Raw genomic sequence first — 17,347 nt, 5'->3', positions numbered from 1 at the left:
ATGCCAGTTGAAGGCTTCTCTGGAAGTCCAAATAGTGACTATTCCCAAATATTTGAAAGAAATAGATAGATTTGCATCTTTAGCAAGTGTCTTCCACCATAATACCGAAAAATAACTGGTCTATCATGTTATACCAGTATTTCTGTTTTATTCTCTTATACTTTTAAAAGTGAATTAAACTCTGCCGTGATTAACACTAAACTATTACTGAATTCAAAGAGGTTACAACTGTCAGTTGAGTTATGTGAACATCTCATGGAAATGTACACCTGTTGTTTAGAACAATTTCACCTATTTTCATAAAACTCAATAAATAACTTCTTTCCCCTCACTGAAGACTTCTGATCTTCCAGCTCTGAATTTCACATTCACCTTCTTTTCTTTAGACAAGTCATATTTGTGCCACATGATGAGGTCATTTCCATCATTTAATTACATCTTCATGAATCCTTATGATGTGATCCAAAAAAACTGAAGCGACATCACTTTTGTGCTTATAGTGTGTCCCTTTCACAGTCTTCCAACTTCAGTGACTCTTCATTTCATTCTTTTTCAACATCAAACAAAACAAGAAAATGACTGAAGACACTTGCACAGTTGAGTATATCTTGTATATTCCAATTCTTCATGATCTAAGTTAACAAAAATCCCTTGACAAAATACTGCTACACCTCTCCTAAATCTGCATCAAGGTGGGGGAGAGGATCCTTTAGACATAGGACCCATCCCGTCATTCTGTGGAACCTATTCCTTTTAATGAGGCAAATAAAGAACAAYGAGGGGCCTCAGCATAAACTCAGACTAAAATAGTTAGCTGCCTTTTTGTTCCAAATTATACACTTTCTGTGAAGGTTGACAATACATTTTCACATGCTGAAACTCCAAATTAAATTCTTCCAAAGAGAGAGCACTTTTTTCTTAATGCCTGAATTGATATTTTAAAGTATTTTTACAGCACTTGACTGCATTTATATAGCCAAGCAATTCATTAGTAAAGCATCTGCTATACAGTCACCTTTATCAAGTGCAATGTCAAATATCATTAATACTGTTGAATTACTTGTTGTATTTTGAACTACACCCTATTCTGAATGACTGTATTATATGAAAATCATCAAAGTTGATGAAAGAGTTGTTGACGTTTCTCTTAATTAATAGAGAGAAGCATTTAAGTATGTACTTACCCTGTCTAATCTTCCRTGGAAAAATGAAAGACAACCAAACCATGAATTTCCACCATCCTTCCACCAAATTTTTCAATACTCTGTAACTTGGCCTAAAAAACCCTTCAAACCTAAATGATGAATTTTATACATACTCARTCACTTGATTTAAAATATCCTTGAGGAAATGCAGCCAAAAGAGTTTAAGTTTTCTCAGTCTTCCACAATGTTTCTAGTTGCCTGACCTCTGCTTTGGAATGATGTTAGAAAGAAATACGCTTCCTATGAAAATTCCTGCGTTAAGTGATCTAAGAAAGATAGGAGCATAAGCAGTAGCTGCCTTAAGTCCTACCCCTTGAATCCTGCTTCAGCCAATATTGCACAATCTTTGGTTACATTTGCAAAAGATTCTTCTTTCTAAATCAGATTAGCACCTATTCAACCTATRTCCAACAGTGAAGGGATGTTCCATACAACCCCAAAATGTCACGAGTCTTCAAAAGTTAAGCTTCACCTCCAAATGGGTTTCCTTTCCTGAAGAACATGTAGAATATTTTCTATTGCTGAGGGTTTTTTTCTGTTGGCAAGCCTGTCTCGAACATCTTTTTCAGCTATTATGCTTCTGCTGGCTTTGAAATATAAGATGTTCTATATAACAGCCTGCAGCTATGCCAGGGACTGCTTCTCACTCTCTGATTTGCCATATGATTAGTACTCATTAGCAATGCTTAACTGTTCCAAAGGTGATGCTGTTCTCAACTTCATCTGTGAGATKTAGTGCCATCCTGAAACTGTCTGAGCTACACCCCTCACATGTAAAAGAAGAGGCAGAAAAACTCATCCTAAATGTGATCATTAAGTATGAATTCCAACATCCTAATGTTCAGAAAAAATGGGATTTTTTTTCTCAACTRCATCCTGAAAATTTGCAGAACAACAGCAATCCGGGAGAGTTTGGTCCCTGAAAATTATTATTCACAAGCCAAAAGTAAAACACAAAGAGATCCTAGAGAGAGAAGTTCTAGCTATACCCCTTCAATAAATTAAAAGTACAGGGCTAGTATGGGGAATTTAACTAAGCTAGAAATATTACATATCTCTTTAAAAAGAATAAAACACTAACAAAACAGTTCTTAATGTTTTAGTGTTTTTACTGTGTCACAAGCATGTTGTAATATATCACTTTTCCAAAGGACATAGGGCAAAGAGCCACTTCATTTTAAGCTGCAGAATGACTTTCAAACAAGCCACAGATAATGTTGCTGATTTACAAAAGCTTTTATCAGACTCATGATGGATTTTACAGAAGTGGAACGCTATATGACCCATGTGATTTGTTTTCATTTACAGAGGTGGAGAGACTTTGAATTTAAAAATGGAACTTTTTCTTCTTGTGCCAAATATAAACAATTTAACATCCATTTCCCATCCAGAGATTTTAACAGTTCAAAAGACTCTATAAGAATCTTATCTGTATTATATTTCCTGCTGATTGGCAGTGCCTCACGCTTCAAATCAAAAGCCAAAAATATGTTGGCTTTGAGTACAGACAGGAAATGAATAACAAAGAAAACTGGGAAATAAACATAATGAGTACTTACGAAGTGCTGAAAACCATACAGAGTTCCTTATTTCTTGAGATTCAGATGCTGCCATATTGATTTATGTCTGTGAAGTCTTTTATAGAAAAAAAAAGGCATAAACAAAAGCCGTCGAGTATTCTGTCAACAGGAAAACATTGTTTATATTACCTTCAAAGCTCCCTTCTCTTCCTGACTTGACTGATCGCATGTTCCTCAGCATGGAGCACTTGGTAAGCCCTGGGAGAGGTGCATGTCCCATGCAGCCATTACCACCCCCGGGGGAAGGTCACGGGTCTGATCCTCGCAGGCAGCTAAGTGATTCGGCAAGAGCTACGCTGAGYGCCGAGGAGGAAGCCCGCGCCGGGTGTCCCGACCGCACGCGGAACCGAGGAGCTCCTTCACAGCAGACAACGCGGACGTGGGGGAACAGGTAGTGTACAAATTCATTGCCCCTAAAGGCATTTCTTTGGGTTCATCTTTGAAAGCTGAGTGACTCTAGATACCTCAAATAGCCAACTAGTTTAAAAAAAGAAGAAAAAAAGTGGGCAGAGAGAATAAATATCCCTCTTAAAAAAGGCTTTAGCAATTACTTCATACCTTGTGAGTGAGTTCTGTATCATTTGTATAACCTAATAATAGCTATCATAATTCAGATATGAAACACAGAACACAAGAAAGTATGGCACTACTTCAAGGCAAGTCTGTATCTTGCCACTTCTTAATGAGGGTTTTTTACTACCATAAAGCATGGTAAAACAGAAAAAGGGCAAGGCCTGCCCTGACAGGCCATGGTAAAGTCCTAAGCAGCTGAACATACACAAACTGCTTGCTGTCTTTGTGGCTGGAGTCTTCCACGGTACAGTGAAAGTCAATTAACTCTAGTATTTTCTTTGTATTTTGTATTACTGAAAAGTACCTTTTTTTGTGTTCAGTTATTTTACAGATGTATAGTCTAGAGTCCTTACGCATCCTCGTGCAAACTTGCAGGCAGGTATTTTTCCATCTTCTCATTCTGAGAAACATTTTTGTCAAAACCCAAAGTGAACTGGTACAAACATGTGTTGAGTCAGTAGTACTGCTTCTTCTGCCACACCACAAGGATTCTGCAACTCCAGTCTTGGGGGCTGGGTTTTTTAAGGAGGGAGTAACAGAAGAACATTATAAGTTAYCTCATTCTCTCCATCTGAAGAGTCACTGTATAGGCACAGTCCTGGCCTCACCCACCATTACACCATAGTATAACATCAACTAATACAGGTCATGGAACCACAAAATTTCTTTTTGTACTCCTGCACACTGCCGCTTACTGCACCACATAGAAAAGAGGTATTTTTTGGTCTTTGTGATGCTCMTGTAAACCTGGTTCCTTGAAATCACACCTAAGTTTGATTTTAATTAAACAAACTAAAAAAACAGGAGTTTTGCACACTTGTAAATACAGAAGGACTTAGCTTGAAAAGCAATTTTCAACCTTTGGCTTTAATCAGAAATCTCATCATAGGATGAACACTTTATTATTTATTATTATTATTGTTTATTAAGACCAAAATCTTAATACAGACCAGTCTGTAAGTTATGCTCCTGTCCTTTATTACAAAAAGAGCTCAACAACAAAGTACGCATTTAGAAATGACAAAGCTCTTAAAATTGCACTTAGCTTTTAATGCCAATTTTTCCTCATTATATGATTGAAAAAAACCTATAGTGAAACCCAAACGTGACCAGACCCTTTTGAAAGCCGGTTTACTTCTATTAATAACTACATTGTTTTAACAACATGCATCTGAAAATTACAAAGTATTTAACAAGTATGAATTGGATGCATCTCAGAATTCCCTCATTGCTAGATAAAGTGCATAAAAAAGTAATTGCAGCCATTTATTAGCTATTAATTTTACTGTTATATATAGCAGAGCTTGAACTCACCTTAAAGACCTAACAAATAGCAAGTGTTTTGTGTTGTCCTCTTACTCTATAGCCCACTACTGCAAAGTTTCTTCTTTGTACTGCACATATCTAATTTCAGAAAGTTACCTCATTTTCAATTGTCCTATATTGGAAATATTTACATTTGGGGAGGAAAATTCATATGATCCTTCTTCTATTTTAGTCCAGAGAGAATCAGAAGGTATCAATTTATTAAGAAACTAATAAGAAACAATCCCTCTAATAATGTTTTTGAAAATACCAGTGTATTCCCAGAAAGCAAGCTTTGAGTCTGTCACTGAACTTCAAAAACTCCTGATCTCTCTAGTAAACAGAGATTTAGTCAGATAAGCTGTTGTAGTTATACAGCAAACACTCACACACAATGATTCCAAAGAGTTATTTGATTAGAGATCAGCAAATAACTTCTCATTTTGATCCTACAGTTTAAAATGAAAATTTTAAAATGTCACTGTCCATTACTTGTTTCTAACAGAATTAGAAGCAATATCACATTAAAAAAATGTTGAAATAAACAATAGGACACATCTSATTTTCACAGATAATGTACTTTGTTTAAAAGCAAGTTCTTAACTGAAAAATAATACCATGTTCAYAAGCCAAATAAACTGTCAAAGCTCCAAACAAAGCGGCATTCTACATCAGAGCTTCTCCTCTTCCTCCTCTGGGTCCAACTTCATCAAACCAACAACCTGCAGTCACTGTGAGCCTTCATATTGACAACCTGTGTACACAGACTACAGAATTTCACCATATGATTCTCACATCAAGTCCRCAATTCTGATTTTGTTAGAACAGTATCAGAAATACATTAATAAAAAAAGAATTCCATATAACTGTAACTCAAGATCATCTTAGRAATAAGGCTCCGGCTATTTCTTTCTCACCTTCATTCGATTACTTTTATTGGCTGGATGCCCACTTCAACCATCTTCACATTAAGATTTGACTAGCCRTGCTCATCCCAGCAATTAAACAACTTCCTTCTGCAGTATTCCAGAATTATGGTGGGACAAATAAATCTCACTACCCTGCTACATACACATCATTCTACGTCGTATCAGTCCACTTATATAGATGGATAGAGAGATAGATATTATATACAAGTGTCATCCCTCAACATTATCACTGGAGAGTACACACTTAACGTATTTGCCTACTTTCATTCTTTACTTGGACGTATGACAAACAAATGTATTGTCAAGGAGTGACCATCCTCTTTCTAGACTCCAGAAATAATTAGTAAATCCGTTCTTCCTGGCTAGTTCCTTTTTTGTGTCAATATATAATCCAGATACCTTTATCACAGAAGCTAGAAGAACTTACATGCAGAAACTAAGACAGGCTTTTTCTGTCGTTTATCTTCTCAGACAGATCTGCCTACACTTTCTTTAAGGCTAAACCAAYGAAGATCTTTCTAGGGTTAAAACTCAAAATAGCTGAAATCTCTCTTTTTGTCSTTCATAGACTAGAGCATGTAAGAGTCTCTCCTGAAGCCTACTAGATTAATATTGTGGGGGACTGTCTTCTAGAAGATCACGGGAGGTCTCCTGAGGCTCTTTTARTAACATAATATCATCGTGGATATTTATCTCTGTTCTTCATTAGCTATCATCTCCACAATTATGACATTAGCAAGCTTTATCTTCCTGAGCTATTCCTAGCACTGTACAGAGACAAAATCCTTCTCAAGATCTTGTTACAGTGTAGGAGTTCTTACAGGCAATCCCTGCTTTCACAGTCTGAAGACAACATRCATGAGCCTAAGAGCCATCTTCATTGCTCTGATTAGGGGATCCCATCGCCCACTATTCTCTTTCCAACAGCATCGGTAACAGACATTCAGGGAAGAGTATGAACAAGCCAGCATATGAAATACTTCTCCCCTAATCCTCTTCTTACCTCAAACTAATTTAATCTGGGAGACTTTCTGAGCTTTATATATTACTGAGGTTTATCATCCTAATGCCAGGAACTCACAGCCAGGACTGGTCAGAAATTTTTTGAAAGTGTTCCATCTCTGCAGTCTCTGGCCCAGGTCAACTGCCCCATGGTCAACAGTCCAACTTTCATTTATTTGCAAAGAATCAGTGAAGAAATAAAGTCATGGGTTTTTTTCTCTCTCTTAAACTCTGCACTGTATTAAAACATCCAGCATTTTCTAAATTTTTAAACAGATTTCCTTCCCATTTGCTTCTGAAGCTGTACCGCGCTAATAATAGTTCTTCCACATGACTGCTGGACAACACTGGCTCCATCAATGAGTTTTGAAGATGGTTCTAACCTCAAATTACAGTCAAATTACCTCTGGGGTGATACAATATTGACAAAAGAAAAAAAAAGCTTTCTGGAAGTTAGCCATTTAGAGAAAGAGAACCTTCAATTAAAAAACAAATACTATGTTCTTACAATTCTGCAGTTGTCTAGAAAGAACAATAAGGGTAGGAAAAGAGTAGTGTTCAGAGCTCAGAAACTTCAGGAGGGTTTTCAATATTTGCTTTAGTTTTTTCCCTCAGAGAAATGAATAAACCAGACATTCAGAAAAGCCATTATTTCTGACCCCCATTTAATTTTCCTCCATAGCTCAGGATTGTTTAGATTTATGCTGAATGGCTACTATCAGATACAGCTCCAAGTGAATACAAAACTGTCCATTACACCTCACCTCATTATGCATTCCATTCTTTGCAGGATTTTATTTCTAGAAAGTACATTACAGAGGAGAGAGCGCCTTTAGGGTACAGTATATTTCAAAACACAATTAAAATAAACTCTTCAAGTGGAAATGTGAAATGTATTGTATTCTATTAAAGCCTTTGGCCTTATCAACCACAGTGCACTATATAACAAGGTCATTAGTAACAAGCCACATACAATGGAGAACATACATCAGCAGCAGAAAAACAAACATCAGTCCAAAACATCACAATAACTTCCTGTACCTGTTCTTGTTTGCTTGCTGAGCTCTCAAACATTGTGAGGCTCTGAAATACATAAAAGCGTAACAGCTTGAGTCAATATTTGCCCAGCAAAGTGAACGATTTTATTTAGCGTGATGACTGGACCCCTTGAGTAAATACATCTTGTACGCAGTGTAACAACTGCAGACCAGCCTGCAGAACGACCTGAAGTGTCCAACCATTCGGAACATGCACAGTGTCTGGGGAAAGCYTGGCGGCCACACCAAGCTTCTCCATGTAAATAAAAGATAAGACAATTCACTTAGTTTTCTATCACAGAATGGTTTTACAACAAACTTGGGGTTTTCTCGCTTGTGTTTTGAAGTGGTTTCTTTTAGTTTTGGATCTCAGGCAATGAAACATTTCTGATTCCGGCTCACATGAAAGCCGTCTAAGAGTTTAGATATCCTTTGGACTACTAGGTTTGTCTGTCTTTTGAAACAAGTTCATTTGGGATGTGGGCTGAAAGGTACATAAAAAATATTGATTTCATACCAATTACTACAGGAAATGACTTGCGGTGAAGGGGGAACTGCATCTGAAAATCAATATGAGGAAGTGTCCCTTTTGCCCGTAGAAGTGCTGCCAACAGGAATAATGTCTTAAACCAACTTTTTCTTTGTTTCAATAAACATGTTCTACAATTATGCTATGGACTAGGTGATGATTAGTGCTTCTTTTTGTTCTGTGCTGCCATTTTGTAGGATTATAAAAACAGTTATTTCTATTCTAGTATTACGGTTTTATTATATGATTATTTTACAATTATTCTATTTCTAGCTGCAGCAACTTCTGTTTCCACTCCATTTTTTCTAAGACAACTATTTGGGAGAAGAAAGCCATATCGTATGAACCGTGTTGATATATGAAAATACCTTTCAATATGGAGAAAAATACCTTCCTTCTCTATCCACATATGCCACAGATGTCCAACTTCCCAAATGCTGCAGAATCTAATGAGATACCTGCTCCATGCATGGCTGCCACACAAAAAGCTGTGTGCTGGCACAAGTAAATTAGTGCTTTGTTTCTGATGGCATACAAGATGGCAAGTCTTCTAGAGACCCTAGGATTACTCCATCCATTGAGAGTGGACTCAGTGCATGTGGACTGAATGCCTGTTTGTGTTCACAAATGCCCTCCCAGGCCCTCTGAAAATGCAAATATTATTTTTTAGTACCAAGCATAGATAGGGAATATGAGGTCATATTCACTACAGAGTCGAACACAAAAAGGTAGAAGATTTCAGCACTATATACCTATCATATATGGCACAAGGAATCTCTAAAACTCATCAAGCCTAGACCAGTCTACAAGCCTCAGCTGTTATGATAATGATAATTTGATATCAGTAGCCCTATAATACGTCAAAAGCCCTAAGTCTGTCAGAATAGTTATACATTTGATTTTTTTTTATGTTACACAACATGTGAAATACTGGAAAGAAAATGTTTTTAAAATTGTATAATAATATGAACATACTGCATATATAAGCTGGACTGAAAATCTTCAATGGTTCCACTGTGCAGTTCTTCCTCAAAACATGTATGAAAAACCCAGCTTTCACCCTTAATGTATAGGTTTGTGTCTCTCAAAGGAAGGTTGAGTGTACACCATCATAAACAGTCATCTATTCCATTTTCACTCAGGATAGATAATGTGAATACTCTGTTCCAGCTAATAAATTGTACAATATTGGCTCACTTGAATGTTCCAATAAAAAGTTAAATAGAAATACAGGGTATTTTTGTTTCAGAGCAATGTGTGATAGAAAACATAACTTGGTGGAAACACATTATACCAAATGTGAGGAGATTTTTAGCATTTGGTGACACATACGTGCTTCTGTGAAGAGAAAGAGGCCCACGACACTTTGTTTTCAACTCAGGCATGCTATCTTGATAGCTGCAGCTTGTCATAGCTGAAAAGTGAGAGTGTGAAGGATATATATTTTCCTTCACTAAATGGCATATAACATGCCATAAAATGCTCAACCTGCAAACTGTTGCAATATATTGGCCTTTATAATGCAGTCCAGGAAAAATATATATACATTTACTTTCCCCTGCTATCAGACCATCACACATCTGTGATGCCACATTATATATCCCAAAGCAAGTATTTAAAAACACATAAGATGATACTGCAGCATTCTCTACAAAAATGTTATTAAGACTTCGGCTCTTCTTTAGAAGCACATGGCTAAATTACTGTTTTCTTGTAAATAAAAGATTTTATTGCTGTATTTGCTTATTTGTATATTACTCTGTGAAACTAACTTCCCTAGAAGGTTGAAAGCAAGGTCATCTTGCTTTCATCATTTCATCTGAGATGAAGATGTATGCTCTGTTGAAGTAATCTGCATATTAGGGCATTCGCCAGATTAGCTACACCTTTAGCATAAAACACTGGATGAGTCATTCAGTATGTCTATGCCACTCTTCCTTCGTCTGTGCAGGGGAATTTAGGGTAGCGTTTTTATTTTTACTGCTTTGCAAAGATGTTAAGTAATTAAATTAAAGTCTGTAAAGTGAAAGAAATTAGGAGTGGACATTTTTATTTTTTTAATTGCTGAACTGCATACCAGACATTAAATATGACAAACTAAGACATTGAAAAGGCTAAGTTAGGGTTCCTAAACTGTTTCTCCAAATCCATGCATTCAAATTAGATAAAAACACAAAGAGCTGCTTATTAGTTAATTTCTAAATGGAAATTCTATGAGATGCCCACATTATATGCACTAAAAATATAGTTGACCAAATAAACATCCTTAGTGCTTGCTAGCATATATGCAGCCAGGAGGCTAGGATTAAGCAAAAATAGTGGAAAATTTGCAAGAGTATCCTATCCCCCTACCGTAGAGGCAGAAGGGGACTAAAAGAAAAGCATGTCTTATTCCGTAATAAAAGGCTGCATCTTTTCTTTATTAATTCATAGCCCTATTTCCTCAAACAGCAACAGTAAAGTCTTTCTATTTAGCAGCTGAGTAGTKATTTGCCAATATCCAGACCAAAATAAAGAGAAATTCCAACACAAATAATTTATAATATCATTGTATGCTTCTGCTACAGCTGCACCAGACTTTCAATTTTTTGGACAGAGCTTTCAACTCTTGAAATTTTCCAAAGCAATACTTAAATATAGATTATATGGGGGGAAAAAGAAAGCAGTTTCCTTCAGCTTCTTTAAGCATAAGTCTTTAACTCTCATTAGAAATTATGGTCATACAACATACTGCAACCTGAGCGGCTGGCTGTGTTTTAGAAGTGCTGTACATGTCACATTAATAAAGTTCAAAATAACAGTATTGAAGCTTCTTGATGGTACAGGGAAGATCGCTGTTGGATCTGATACACCAGGTGGTTGAACTGCTGTTCAGAGGGACCTCAGCAGGCTGGAGAGATGGGAAGAGAAGAACTTCACAAACTTCAACAAAGGGAACTGCACCTGGAGAAGAATAAGCTCAGGCACCAGGACAGGCTGGGAGCCAGCCAGCTACAGAGCGGCTTTGCAGAGGAAGACTTGGAGATACTAGTGGACAAGTTGGACATGAGCCAGCAAGGTGCCCTCACAGGCAACAGTATCCTGGGCTGCATTAGCCAAAGCACTGCCAGCAGATCAAGGGAGGTGATCCTGCCCATCAACTCAGCACTGGAGAGACATGCCTGGAGTGGTAGGTCYGGTTCTGGGCTCCCACGTAGAAGAAACATGGACTTACTGGAGCAAGTCCAAACAAGGACCTACTAAAGGGACAAAATGGTGAAGAGACTGGAGCAGCTGACACACAAGGAAAAGCTGAGAGAGCTGGGATTATTCAGCCTGGAGAAGAGAAGATCTGGGTGATCTTATCATTGTATTGGAAGGGAGGGTGTAAAGGCAGTAGAGCCCAACTCTTCTAAGTGGTGCCCTGTAACATGACAGAGAGCAATGGGCACAAATTTAAACACAGTAAATTCCAGTTATACATAAGAAAACACTTCTTCATTGTGACCATGGAGGAACACTGACACAGATTGCCCAGAAAGGTTGTGGGGTCTCCATCCTTGGAGATATTCACAACCTAGCTGGACAAAGTCCTAGGCAACCTGCTCAAATGGGGGCATGCGAACAAAACATCTCCAGAGGATCCTTCTAACACCAACTGTTCTGTAATTCTAGGGAAATTTATTTAATTTTATTTGAAAATTCTTATTACAGTCAAAGAGGTAAGCCGGCTGCTTGGACTGGCTCAAAGAAATTGTACCTTAATGAGAACAATGGCAGTAAGAGGCAGAATTTAAAAACTGCTAAACTTCTGCAAAGGTTTGATTCCATTCCTCTGTAAATCAGTATTACTGCACTGACTGCCATCAATCAACTGATTCAGTGGCAGCAAATYGTCTGATTTTTTGTTCTGTTTACCTTTTTTCCCTCTGCTAATTTTATTTACATTTTAAAATTATGAATGTACATACATCATCAGGGCAGACACTGAGAAAAGATTTTTATCCAGTAAGGYATTTATGGACAATTTCCACAGAATCACAGAATGAYAGAGGTGGGAAGGGACCTCTGGAGATCATCTAGTTCAATCCTTCTGCTCARGCAGGGTCACCTACAACATGTTGTCCCAGCGGGTTTTGAATATCTCCAGAGAAGGAGACTCCATAACCTCATTTGAAAAAAAAWAWATATATATATATATATATCCACCAAAATGGAGCCTCAAAAAATTCATCAACATTCATGCCTGTTCCTCTCCACAGAAATCTTTAGTAAAGGGCAAAAGATTTATATGATGTGAAGAGAAACTAGAGACTTTTAAAAGCAGCATTTGATATACTCAAGTCAAACTCCAGCTRCAATACTTCAAAGGACAGAGGTCTTAATTAGGAAATGTTTCTGTACTGTTGAGAATGTAAGAGCCTTTATCCTGCTAAGTACTAGGCAAGCTTTTTTTTACTACTAATCCTGTCCTTCTCCAAAGCCATCAAAGCCTAGGGATGAATAGTCTTACAAAAATCCTTATACATACAAACTGGGTATATTCATGTCATAGGGGAAGTACTTTCCTCCTGTTGGTCTCCTAAAGTAGAATTGCATTTATTTCGCTGATACGGTAACATCAACTCATCAAGAGTTTGACTGTCTTCAAAATCTATTATTATCCTAACTTCCAAGCACTCTTAATTTTTCCGTGTCTGTCATGGTAAGCCATCCCAGTCCCACAGAGTGGTGTGAGRAAAAGAATATGTACATTGTACATTATAACTCATGGTTGAGCTTTGTTGCAACCTTTATCTTCATATATGAAGAGAGATGGGATAACTCAAGAGCAGTATAGCAGCCAGCGCTGTTCATGAGAGTCTGCTCTTCTACACATGAAGACAAAGGGAATAACAGAGATCAGCCATCACACAATGTATTGTTTATATTAAATATTAAACTTCAGACTTCAGAGATGTGCAACATCTAACCATGATGGGTATTATATAGAACAGAAAAATCCTGAACTGACAAACAAGCTCTTAGTAAAAAAGACAGAATAGATTCCTACAAAAAAATGGATTGTGCAATGATCACAATTTGAATCTGGTCTAAATGTACACATAAAGTGATCTTTCTGCAGAAGAGGTGTTGTTTCAGTGAAGTTTCTTTTCTAGTCTTGAACAGAATGATTTTTTTTTTTTTTTTGCCTTTTAAAAATGTAGGGGAAAATGTACTATAAGAGTAATCATTTGTAGAGCAATAGAACTTAAGATATATTCATGGATTAAGTAGTTCAGGGGAAGAAGGCAGGACTGATTAAATGGTGAAGTAACCCTTATGCATATTTAAGGATTCCGAAATCAATTTCCCAATATTTGCAGTTTTACTATTCATTTACCAATAAGATTCTGACACTTAAAAGTATTTATTCCTACTGCATTATAGATTATGAAAGCTTCAGCATTTTTAACATAAAGATGTATTATAGTTACAAATTTAGTCTCAGCTATGTCATGGTAGAGTTAGACATGAAAATATTGTGATTAATCAGAGAAAAACATCTAATAATTTTTTTTCAATTGCTGTGGTCAGTTCGATTCCAACAGATCGATTGGTTGTTTGTAATTATGGCTTATTATCACCTGTAAATCTTCCTATTGATGTCCCTGTGTAAAATATTCCTTCACCTAAAACACAACTGCATGTCTACTGATCATACATAGTGTATTACAGGCTTTTTAAACGTACATGTTAAGAAGCAGTGTGACACRTTCATTTTCTACTTTTTCGTATTCAAGGGTACAGTTCTCCAAGCACACAAGAGATTTAATCCTACTTGAATTACTCATTCCTATAGGTGACCATGAAGTAGCAAACAGTTGAAGTGAGCTACCCTTAACTTAAAGGCCTTCCTTACATAAGCAAATCATACACCTCCTAAGACTAACATCACTTCCCAAATAGCAAAATATTTCCAAACTATTAGGGACAAATAACTTGTGTTTAAGTAACAATATTAAAGCTGACCAACATTAAGTGCAGAGTAACTGAGGCTGGGTGCTTTGGGAGAAAGGAACGGGATAGTCAGAGGTTCTTGGGTTTTTTAATTTTAGTTTAGTTTTCAAGTCTCCGGGCGTGCAGCAAGCTGGGGAGGCCGCTCTCCCCGGGAGGCAGCGGGTGCCCGTGAGAGCGGAGCGGTCAGCGGCGAGCGGAGGCAGATGGGCACGAGAAGCCCAAGTGTGGGTCCCCAGCCCTGCCAGTGCTGGCAGCCGTGCCAGATGGCGCTGGGCCGAGCAGGAGGAGGAGGAGGGGAAGGAGGAGGAAGAAGCATGCCAGCTGGCAGGGCTGCAAGGTGGGCAGGAGGGGAGGCAGGCGGAGGCAGAGCAGCAGCGGTAGCCAAGGAGGGCCGTTTCTGACACAGCACTGGAGCAGCACAGCGGGACTGAGGATGGGAAAACAACGGCAGAGAGGTGTGCTAAATTTTAGGGCCTGCTGGGGTGATTCAGCCCGGCTTGTTTGGCAGCACTTCCTGAAGAGACAGCTTTATCTCTTTGCTTCACACATACCATTAGCACAACATAAGCACATCCATTTCCTATTCTTAGAGCTTGCACATGTCACTCTATCTATCTTAGCCTCATACCCTTCCTCCCACCATTTTTTTTTCCTCTTGATTTGCACTACAGGGAAATAAATACTCAGCAGTTGAAGCTTCACCTTCCAACTACCTTAAACTAGAGGCTCAGCTCCCCACAGGATGATACCATCTTTTGTCCTCCCAGTGTGGATTTAGCTCTGGCCATTCAGTGAGCAAGTTGCCCCCATAAAAGCCTATTAAAAAAATAAAAAARCAGACATATTCGATATGCATAAATCCCAAAGACTCCGGGGAACAAGACTAGGAGAGGGAAGAAGGAACTGGCAAAACTAGATTTGCTTCATTTTTCAGTATTTTGTATAACAGTCCAAGTCTGCTTGTGGTCTCCACGATGCAGTTCGGAAGGTGCTCTTGACCCAAAGGGTGTTAAAATCAGGCAAAGATGGTCACTTTTAATTTTGGAGTGCCCTCCCACAGCCTGAAGCAAAACTAAAAGCAGATCGCATAGCTACAGCACAAGGGTGAAGGCCCAGGACCTGGGAGATGGGGCACCCATTTCAGGCAGTCAAGTTCGGTAACAGTCTACCCTGCTGGAGTGAACTGCCTCTGAACACACATCCTGCATACGTTCCCAATCTAAGAATCAAAGCCAATCAAAACTAAATACTATGACTTCTTTGGACCAAACTAAAACTAATCAAAACATTTAARCATTTCTAAAACACACTATTTCAAGCATTTATATTTTTACCTATCAAATTGCTGAATTCATTAATAATATTTAAGTAATTCTTATGTGCTTTGCAGCGTTGCTCAGACTCATGAGTTTTCCTTGAAATAACAGTACAGTTGCTGTATGAGGTCATTAGGCCTCTTCTTTTCCCAGTGTTACACCCTAGGATTTAGTTCTTAACCTTTTCTTGCCAGAGACAGCCTTGGRCAAAGATTGACAGATTGATTGTCTATTCCCCTTCCTACCTGGAAACTGAACTACGTGGCTGCAYGGCTGGTTTTTCTGGCCATCAAGAGTGACAATAACCACGTTAATAGTCTGAATTGTGGCATGGTTTGGTTTTCATCTCCACTGAGCACAGCAGTGCTGAGAGCTCTACATCCCCTGGAAGATACATGCAGTCACTTGAGTTATTGCCCTACTAACGAGACAAATGCTTACATCRTTTTAACTCAGCAAGAGGTACAATTTTCACCAATTGTATTACACACTGTAGTTCCCATTTGTTCTTTACCCATATTTCTTTACATTTTGGTGAGAATAATCTCATTACTTTAAGCCTCAAGTTTGTTCTCACTTAGTTATCTATGATTTTTTTAATAGTAGTATTTTCTTCTGGCAACATCAGCTTGTTCCAATTAAGTTTCACATTCATTTTCTTCTGCCAGATTGTCCATTGCTAGAAAGAAAAATTCATCTGAGCACTATCATTTTCTTTAAACACATAAGACCCATACGCTCTTGGAAACTTTAACAGAAATATAATCTATTCCATACTTTTCCTCCATGCTCCCAGGACTGTTTTGACTTTCAGTGATTACCATAGAGCACTGGAGCACATTTTGCTTTATCTGAGGTCCAAATCTGGACCTCCTGGCTCTGCAGACTTCCAACACTACACATCCCACACAAGGTTAATATGGACCCTTAGGATGTCTGGAAATTTTGAAGGGTCAGCTCTGGCTATTCCAGTACTCTGTCCTTGAGTCCTTTGTGTCTGATCAGAGAACAGATTGTTATGGGACACGGTGARCTTCTTCCAAACCAGGGGTAGTCTGTTTAAGCCAATCAAAAACCCTCCTGTAAAGTTTGGACTCAAGCACAAATCCTCTTTTCATAAATTTTATTACTGCATGAAGTGCTGCACTGCTCACATTCTTCTGTTTCATGGTTCATTTCTTTTGACTAGTCAATCTACATTTAAATTCGCTGGGAGTATCAGGACRTTGGACTGTGAGAAAAAAAGTCACGTTCAGATTGTCCCTTTCTATGGAATCTACTAATTACAGATACAAGAATAAATTTTACGTTTATCTCTTTCAAGATATCTCAAGAGACTTTTAGCTTTGATAAACGGTTTTAACTGTTCTAACCTTCTGTTTCTTAAAATTTCTACTGACTATCACTTCTGCTAGTAACCRCAGTCAAACAAGATTCGGAAGTCTCTTTATTCAGTTCCCAAACTCTTATGCTTAATGTTACATATAATTCTCTGGTATCCCAGATTCCAAATATCTGGCATTTACCGAAACAAAACATAGAAGCATGCGGATCCCAATACCACGCTACTTCCCAGAGAATGAATTCTTTCTGATGACATGAGTCAAAATACTTCTTTATCCAAAAACATATGTWTCACAGCAATTAGTTATTTCTGTAGTACTGAGGCATGTACAGATGACTTCTGAGTTTGAAAATTAAAGYAGATACAAGGCTGGAGCAAAGCTCTTGATATTGACAAAATGCTCCCTACGATAGTAGGTTCTCACACCTAAACACAATTCAGGCTGACCCTCAGTGCAGCTAAGGTTTTCTTATGGAATTGTTTGTTATAACTGCAGTGGATAACATTAATAAAAGGTTTAAATGGGCATATAACTACTTGAGAGGCC

The 17,347-nt window shown here is 37.9% G+C and overlaps 1 non-coding gene across 1 annotated transcript; it reads right to left on the bottom strand.

Moving 5' to 3' along the window:
• Positions 1–12,340: 12,340 nt before the first annotated feature.
• Positions 12,341–12,455, bottom strand: LOC146601061 (U5 spliceosomal RNA). Its single transcript, XR_014896914.1, has one exon. It is a non-coding gene; the product is annotated as a U5 spliceosomal RNA (small nuclear RNA).
• Positions 12,456–17,347: the final 4,892 nt, after the last annotated feature.

The sequence above is a fragment of the Rhea americana genome, unplaced genomic scaffold, assembly GCF_003343005.1.
Source record: "Rhea americana isolate MKP2758 unplaced genomic scaffold, rheAme1 scaffold_11, whole genome shotgun sequence".
In the NCBI taxonomy this organism is placed as follows: domain Eukaryota; kingdom Metazoa; phylum Chordata; class Aves; order Rheiformes; family Rheidae; genus Rhea; species Rhea americana.
The sequence above is the reverse complement of the archived record's forward strand: the minus strand, read 5'-3'. Positions and strand labels throughout refer to the sequence as shown.